At 69.9% G+C, this 8,683-nt stretch overlaps 1 protein-coding gene across 1 annotated transcript in view; it reads right to left on the reverse strand.

Moving 5' to 3' along the window:
• Positions 1 to 6,999, reverse strand: part of LOC144597937 (sodium/hydrogen exchanger 9B2-like) — a 118,252-nt gene extending 111,253 nt beyond the window's left edge. The window contains exon 1 of the mRNA XM_078407762.1: positions 6,867 to 6,999. The gene's annotated coding sequence lies outside the window, so the exon portion shown is untranslated. The remainder of the gene's footprint in view (positions 1 to 6,866) is intronic.
• Positions 7,000 to 8,683: the final 1,684 nt, after the last annotated feature.

The raw sequence follows: 8,683 nt of genomic DNA on the forward strand, positions 1-8,683 counted from the left end.
GGAGGGAGGAATGGGGGAGGGAGGGATGGGGGAGGGAGGGATGGGGAGGGAGGGATGGGGGGAGGGAGGAATGGGGGAGGAGGGATGGGGAGGGAGGGAGGGATGGGGAGGGGAGAGATGAGGAGGGAGGGAGGGATGGGGGGAGTGGGGGATGGGGAGGGGGGATGGGGAGGGAGGGATGGGGAGGGAGGGAGGGATGGAAGGGAGGGAGGAATGGGGAGGGAGGGATGGGGAGGGAGGGAGGGATTGGGGGAGGGAGGGATGGGGAGGGAGGGAGGGATGGGGGGGGAGGGAGGAATGGGGGAGGGAGGGATGGGGAGGGAGGGAGGGATGGGGGGGAGGGAGGGAGGAATGGGGGAGGAGGGATGGGGAGGGAGGGAGGGAGGGATGGGGGGAGGGAGGAATGGGGGAGGGAGGGATGGGGAGGGAGGGAGGGATGGGGAGGGGAGAGATGAGGAGGGAGGGAGGGGTGGGGGGAGGGAGGTAGGAATGGGGGGAGGGAGAGATGGGGAGGGAGGGATGGGGGGAGGGAGGGAGGAATGGGGAGGGAGGGAGGGAGGGATGGGGAGGGAGGGAGGGATGGGGAGGGAGGGAAGAATGGGGGGAGGGAGGGAGGAATGGGGGGAGGGAGGGATGGGGAGGGAGGGAGGGATGGGGGGGGGAGGGAGGGAGGAATGGGGGAGGGAAGGATGGGGAGGGAGGGATGGGGGAGGGAGGAATGGGGGAGGGAGGAATGGGGGAGGGAGGGATGGGGAGGGAGGGATGGGGGATGGGGGATGGGGGGAGGGAGGGAGGAATGGGGGAGGGAGGAATGGGGGAGGGAGGGATGGGGAGGGAGGGATGGATGGGGGAGAGAGGAGGAATGGGGGGAGGGAGGGATGGGGAGAGGGGAGGGATGGGGGAGGGAGGGAGGAATGGGGGGAGGGAGGGATGGGGAAGGAGGGAGGGATGGGGGAGGGAGGAATGGGGGAGGGAGGGATGGGGAGGGAGGGAGAGATGGGGAGGGAGGGAGGAATGGGGAGGGAGGCAGGGAGGGGGAGGGAGGGAGGAATGGGGGGAGGGAGGGATGAGAGGAATGGGGGGAGGGAGGGAGGAATGGGAGAGGGAGGGATGGGGAGGGAGGGATGGAGGGATAGGTAGGGAGGGATAGGTGAGGGGGGATGGGGAGGGAGGGAGGGAGGGATGGGGGAGTGGGGGATGGGGAGGGGGGATGGGGAGGGAGGGATGGGGGGAGGGAGGGATGGGGAGGGAGGGAGGGATGGGGAGTGAGGGAGGAATGGGGGAGGGAGGGATGGGGAGGGAGGGAGGGATGGGGGGAGGGAGGGAGGAATGGGGGAGGGAGGGATGGGGAGGGAGGAAGGGATGGGGGGGGAGGGAGGAATGGGGGAGGGAGGGATGGGGAGGGAGGGTGGGATGGGGAGGGGAGAGATGAGGAGGGAGGGAGGGATGGGGGGAGGGAGGGAGGAATGGGGGGAGGGAGGGATGGGGGAGGGAGGGAGGAATGGGGAGGGAGGGAGGGAGGGATGGGGAGGGAGGGAGGAATGGGGGGAGGGAGGGAGGGATGGGGAGGGAGGGAGGGATGGGGGAGGGAGGAATGGGGGAGGGAGGGATGGGGAGGGAGGGATGGGGAGGGAGGGAGGAATGGGGGGAGGGAGGGATGGGGAGGGAGGGAGGGATGGGTGAGGGAGGAATAGGGGAGGGAGGGATGGGGAGGGAGGGAGGGATGGGGGAGGGAGGAATAGGAGAGGGAGGGATGGTGAGGGAGGGAGGGATGGGGGAGGGAGGGATGGGGAGGGAGGGAGGGATGGGGGAGGGAGGAATGGGGGGGGAGGGATGGGGAGGGATGGGGGAGGGGAGGGTTGAATGGGGGAGGAGGGATGGGGAGGGAGGGAGGGATGGGGGAGGGAGGAATGGGGGAGGGAGGGATGGGGAGGGAGGGATGGGGAGGGGAGAGATGAGGAGGGAGGGAGGGAGGGAGGGAGGGGTGGGGGGAGTGGGGGATGGGGAGGAGGGAGTGGGGGATGGGGAGGGGGGGATGGGGAGGGAGGGAGGGATGGGGAGGGAGGGAGGGAGGGAGGGATGGAGGGGAGGGAGGAATGGGGAGGGAGGGATGGGGAGGGAGGGAGGGATGGGGAGGGAGGGATGGGGAGGGAGGGAGGGATGGGGGGGAGGGAGGAATGGGGGAGGGAGGGATGGGGAGGGAGGAAGGGAGGGATGGGGGGGAGGGAGAGGAATGGGGGAGGGAGGGATGGGGAGGGAGGAGGGATGGGGGGGAGGGAGGAATGGGGGAGGGAGGGATGGGGGAGGGAGGGAGAGATGGGGAGGGGAGAGGGGAGGGAGGGAGGAATGGGGGGAGGGAGGAATGGGGGGAGGGAGCGATGGGGAGGGAGGGAGGGATGGAGGGGAGGGAGGGAGGGAGGAATGGGGGAGGAGGGATGGGGAGGGAGGGAGGGATGGGGGGAGGGAGGAATGGGGGAGGGAGGGATGGGGAGGGAGGGAGGGATGGGGGGATGGGGGAGGGAGGGATGGGGAGGGAGGGAGGGATGGGGAGGAGGGAGGAATGGGGGAGGGAGGGATGGGGGGAGGGAGGGATGGGGGGAGGGAGGAATGGGGGAGGGAGGGATGGGGAGGGAGGGAGGGATGGGGGGATGGGGGAGGGAGGGAGGGATGGGGAGGGGGGATGGGGAGGGAGGGATGGGGAGGGAGGGATGGGGAGGAGGGAGAGAGGGAGGGATGGGGAGGGGGGGATGGGGGGAGGGGGGATGGGGAGGGAGGGATGGGGGGAGGGGGGATGGGGAGGGAGGGATGGGGAGGGAGGGATGGGGAGGGAGGGAGGGAGGGAGGGATGGGGAGGAGGGATGGGGAGGGAGGGAGAGAGGGAGGGATGGGGGTGGGGGGGGATGGGGGGAGGGGGGATGGGGAGGGAGGGATGGGGGGAGGGGGGATGGGGAGGGAGGGATGGGGAGGAGGGATGGGGAGGGAGGGAGGGATGGGGAGGGAGGGAGGGAGGGAGGGATGGGGAGGGGGGATGGGGAGGGAGGGATGGGGGGAGGGAGGGATGGGGGGAGGGGGATGGGGAGGGAGGGAGGGATGGGGGGAGGGGGGATGGGGAGGGAGGGAGGGATGGGGGGAGGGGGGATGGGGGGAGGAGGGATGGGGGGAGGGGGGATGGGGGAGGGGGGGATGGGGAGAGAGGGAGGGATGGGGGGAGGGGGGATGGGGGGAGGAGGGATGGGGGAGGGAGGGATGGGGGGAGGGAGGGATGGGGAGGGGGGATGGGGAGGGATGGGGGGAGGAGGGGGATGGGGGGAGGGAGGGATGGGGGGAGGGGGGATGGGGAGGGAGGGAGGGAGGGAGGGAGGGATGGGGGGAGGGAGGGATGGGGGGAGGGGGGATGGGGAGGGAGGGAGGGAGGGATGGGGAGGGAGGGAGGGAGGGAGGGATGGGGAGGGAGGGATGGGGAGGGGGGATGGGGAGGGGGGATGGGGAGGGGGGATGGGGAGGGAGGGATGGGGGAGGGAGGGATGGGGGGGAGGGAGGGAGGGATGGGGGGAGGGAGGGATGGGGGGAGGGGGGATGGGGAGGGAGGGAGGGATGGGGGGAGGGGGGGATGGGGGAGGGGGGATGGGGAGGGAGGGAGGGATGGGGAGGGAGGGAGGGATGGGGGGAGGGAGGGATGGGGGGAGGGGTGATGGGGGGAGGGGGGATGGGGGGAGGGGGATGGGGGGAGGGAGGAGGGAGGGAGGGATGGGGGGAGGGAGGGATGGGGGGAGGGGGGATGGGGGGAGGGAGGGAGGGAGGGAGGGATGGGGGGAGGGGAGGGATGGGGGGAGGAGGGATGGGGGAGGGGGGATGGGGGGAGGGAGGGATGGGGGGAGGGAGGGAGGGAGGGGAGGGAGGGATGGGGAGGGGGGGGATGGGGGATGGGAGGGAGGGAGGGAGGGATGGGGGGAGGGAGGGATGGGGGGAGGGGGGATGGGGGGAGGGGGGATGGGGAGGGAGGGAGGGAGGGATGGGGGGAGGGGGGATGGGGGGATGGGGGGATGGGGGATGGGGAGGGAGGGAGGGAGGGATGGGGGGAGGGAGGGATGGGGGGAGGGGGGATGGGGGATGGGGGGATGGGGGGAGGGAGGGAGGGAGGGAGGGAGGGAGGGAGGGAGGGAGGGAGGGAGGGAGGGATGGGGGAGGGAGGGGGGATGGGGAGGGAGGGAGGGATGGGGGGAGGGAGGGATGGGGGGAGGGAGGGATGGGGGAGGGGGGATGGGGAGGGAGGGAGGGATGGGGGGAGGGGGGATGGGGAGGGAGGGAGGGATGGGGGGAGGGGGATGGGGAGGGAGGGAGGAGGGAGGGATGGGGGGAGGGAGGGATGGGGGGAGGGGGGATGGGGAGGGAGGGAGGGATGGGGGAGGGGGGATGGGGGGAGGGAGGGATGGGGGGAGGGGGGATGGGGAGGGAGGGATGGGGGAGGGGGGATGGGGAGGGAGGGAGGGATGGGGGGAGGGGGGATGGGGAGGGAGGGAGGGATGGGGGAGGGGGATGGGGAGGGAGGGAGGGAGGAGGGATGGGGGGAGGGAGGGATGGGGGGAGGGAGGGATGGGGAGGGGGGATGGGGAGGGAGGGAGGGATGGGGGGAGGGGGGATGGGGAGGGAGGGAGGGAGGGAGGGATGGGGGAGGGAGGGATGGGGGGAGGGAGGGATGGGGGAGGGGGGATGGGGAGGGAGGGAGGGATGGGGGAGGGGGATGGGGGAGGGAGGGATGGGGGGAGGGGGATGGGGAGGGAGGGATGGGGGGAGGGGGATGGGGAGGGAGGGAGGGAGGGATGGGGAGGGAGGGATGGGGAGGGGGGATGGGAGGGAGGATGGGGAGGGGGGATGGGGAGGGAGGGATGGGGGGAGGGGGGATGGGGAGGGAGGGAGGGAGGGATGGGGAGGAGGGAGGGAGGGAGGGATGGGGAGGGAGGGATGGGGAGGGGGGATGGGGAGGGGGATGGGGAGGGGGGATGGGAGGGAGGGATGGGGGAGGGAGGGATGGGGGGGAGGGAGGGAGGGATGGGGGGAGGGAGGGAGGAGGGATGGGGAGGGAGGGAGGAGGGAGGGATGGGGAGGGGGGATGGGGAGGGGGATGGGGAGGGAGGGATGGGGGGAGGGAGGGATGGGGGGGAGGGAGGGAGGGATGGGGGGAGGGAGGGAGGGAGGGATGGGGAGGGAGGGAGGGAGGGAGGGATGGGGAGGGGGGATGGGGAGGGGGGATGGGGAGGGAGGGATGGGGGGAGGGGGGATGGGGAGGGAGGGAGGGAGGGATGGGGAGGGAGGGAGGGAGGGAGGGATGGGGAGGGAGGGATGGGGAGGGGGGATGGGGAGGGGGGATGGGGAGGGAGGGATGGGGGAGGGAGGGATGGGGGGGAGGGAGGGAGGGATGGGGGGAGGGAGGGATGGGGGGAGGGGGGATGGGGAGGGAGGGAGGGATGGGGAGGGAGGGAGGGATGGGGGGAGGGAGGGATGGGGGGAGGGATGAGGGGGAGGGAGGGAGGGATGGGGAGAGAGGAATTGGGGCGAAGGGGGATGAGGGGGATGAGGGGGAGGGAGGGATGGGGGAGGGAGGGATGAGGGGGATGAGGGGGATGAGGGGGATGAGGGTGATGAGGGGGAGGGAGGGATGGGGGAGGGAGGGATGAGGGGGATGAGGGGGATGAGGGGGAGGGAGGGATGAGGGGGATGAGGGGGATGAGGGGGAGGGAGGGATGGGGGAGGGAGGGATGAGGGGGATGAGGGGGATGAGGGGGAGGGAGGGATGGGGGAGGGAGGGATGAGGGGGATGAGGGGGATGAGGGGGATGAGGGGGAGGGAGGGATGAGGGGGATGAGGGGGATGAGGGGGAGGGGGGGATGAGGGGGATGAGGGGGATGAGGGGGATGAGGGGGATGAGGGGGATGAGGGGGAGGGATGAGGGGGATGAGGGGGATGAGGGGGATGAGGGGGATGAGGGGGATGAGGGGGATGAGGGGGATGAGGGGGGATGAGGGGGAGGGAGGGATGAGGGGGATGAGGGGGATGAGGGGGATGAGGGGGATGAGGGGGATGAGGGGGGATGAGGGGGATGAGGGGGATGAGGGGGATGAGGGGGAGGGATGAGGGGGAGGGGGGGATGAGGGGGATGAGGGGGATGAGGGGGATGAGGGGGATGAGGGGGATGAGGGGGAGGGAGGGATGAGGGGGATGAGGGGGATGAGGGGGATGAGGGGGAGGGAGGGATGAGGGGGATGAGGGGGATGAGGGGGAGGGGGGGATGAGGGGGATGAGGGGGATGAGGGGGATGAGGGGGATGAGGGGGAGGGATGAGGGGGATGAGGGGGATGAGGGGGATGAGGGGGATGAGGGGGATGAGGGGGAGGGAGGGATGAGGGGGATGAGGGGGATGAGGGGGATGAGGGGGATGAGGGGGATGAGGGGGAGGGATGAGGGGGATGAGGGGGATGAGGGGGAGGGATGAGGGGGAGGGGGGGATGAGGGGGATGAGGGGGATGAGGGGGAGGGAGGGATGAGGGGGAGGGATGAGGGGGATGAGGGGGAGGGGGGGATGAGGGGGATGAGGGGGATGAGGGGGATGAGGGGGATGAGGGGGATGAGGGGGATGAGGGGGATGAGGGGGATGAGGGGGATGAGGGGGATGAGGGGGAGGGATGAGGGGGAGGGGGGGATGAGGGGGATGAGGGGGATGAGGGGGATGAGGGGGAGGGATGAGGGGGATGAGGGGGAGGGGGGGCGCTGGACGTTTGTGGGGCAGCCCCCCCTCCCGCGCCCCCCGACCCGCGCCGCCCCCACAAACGTCCAGCTGGGATTTGAATGTAACGGTCATCCGCGCTCACCTGCCGATGTGTGCGGTCGCACAGCCGGGCCGAGGGGGGGAGTCGCCGCCGCCGCTCGGACCACGTCGGTTCCCGGTGCCCGGCCGCCGCTCGCGCGCGCTCCCGCTTTCCGCCGCTCGCACGAGCCGCGCGCTCCCGCGGCTGTCAGCCCCGCGCGCTCCCGCGGCTCTCAACTCCCCCCCCCCGCGCGCTCCCGCAGCTGTCAGCCCCGCGCGCTCCCGCAGCAGCGCGCAGGCGTGGGAGCGGGCTGCCGGGCCCGACAGGGCGCATGCGCAGGCGGAGGGCGGGAGCCGGTTGTGCGGCGGCGGGGACAGGAGGGCGCATGCGCCACTCGGTGAGGGTGAGAACAGCAGCGGCAACAACAGCAGGACAACAACAACAGCAGGGCGGCAACAACAGGGCAACAACAGGGCAACAACAGCAGGGCAACAACAACAGCAGGACAACAACAACAGCAGGGCGGCAACAACAGCAGGGCGGCAACAACAGCAGGGCGGCAACAACAGCAGGGCGGCAACAACAGCAGGGTGGCAACAGCAGGGTGGCAACAACAGCAGGGTGGCAACAGCAGGGTGGCAACAGCAGGGTGGCAACAACAGGGCAACAGCAGGGTGGCAACAGCAGGGCAACAACAGCAGGGTGGCAACAGCAGGGTGGCAACAACAGGGCAACAGCAGGGTGGCAACAACAGCAGGGTGGCAACAACAGGGCAACAGCAGGGTGGCAACAACAGGGCAACAACAGCAGGGCGGCAACAACAGCAGGGCGGCAACAACAGCAGGGCGGCAACAACAGCAGGGCGGCAACAACAACAGGGTGGCAACAGCAGGGTGGCAACAACAGGGCAACAACAGCAGGGTGGCAACAACAGCAGGGCAACAGCAGAGTGGCAACAACAGGGCAACAACAGCAGGGTGGCAACAACAGCAGGGCAACAGCAGGGTGGCAACAACAGGGCAACAGCAGGGTGGCAACAACAGGGTGGCAACAGCAGGGTGGCAACAGCAGGGTGGCAACAACAGGGCAACAGCAGGGTGGCAACAACAGGGCAACAGCAGGGTGGCAACAGCAGGGTGGCAACAGCAGGGTGGCAACAGCAGGGTGGCAACAACAGGGCAACAGCAGGGTGGCAACAACAGGGCAACAACAGCAGGGTGGCAACAGCAGGGTGGCAACAACAGGGCAACAGCAGGGTGGCACCAACAGGGCAACAGCAGGGTGGCACCAACAGGGCAACAACAGCAGGGTGGCAACAGCAGGGCAACAGCAGGGTGGCAACAACAGGGCAACAACAGCAGGGTGGTAACAGCAGGGCAACAACAGCAGGGTGGCAACAGCAGGGTGGCAACAACAGGGCAACAGCAGGGTGGCAACAGCAGGGTGGCAACAGCAGGGTGGCAACAGCAGGGTGGCAACAGCAGGGTGGCAACAGCAGGGTGGCAACAACAGGGCAACAGCAGGGTGGCAACAACAGGGCAACAACAGCAGGGTGGCAACAGCAGGGCAACAGCAGGGTGGCAACAACAGGGCAACAACAACAGCAACAGCAGGGTGGCAACAACAGGGCAACAGCAGCAGGGCCACGGATGGGTGGAGAAGGCAGGAACGGGGTACTGATTGTGAATGATCAGCCATGATCACATTGAATGGCTCAAAGGGCCGAATGGCCTCCTCCTGCACCTATTGTCTTTGTTTATAGTTTGACTGGGAGAACTGGGAAGGGGAGACAATGGAGAGAGAGGGAATGCAAGGGTTACTTGAAATTAGAGCAGTCAATGTTCATACCAATGGGGTGTAAGCTGCCCAAGCGAAATATA

Source organism: Rhinoraja longicauda, chromosome 1 (genome assembly GCF_053455715.1).
Source record: "Rhinoraja longicauda isolate Sanriku21f chromosome 1, sRhiLon1.1, whole genome shotgun sequence".
In the NCBI taxonomy this organism is placed as follows: domain Eukaryota; kingdom Metazoa; phylum Chordata; class Chondrichthyes; order Rajiformes; family Arhynchobatidae; genus Rhinoraja; species Rhinoraja longicauda.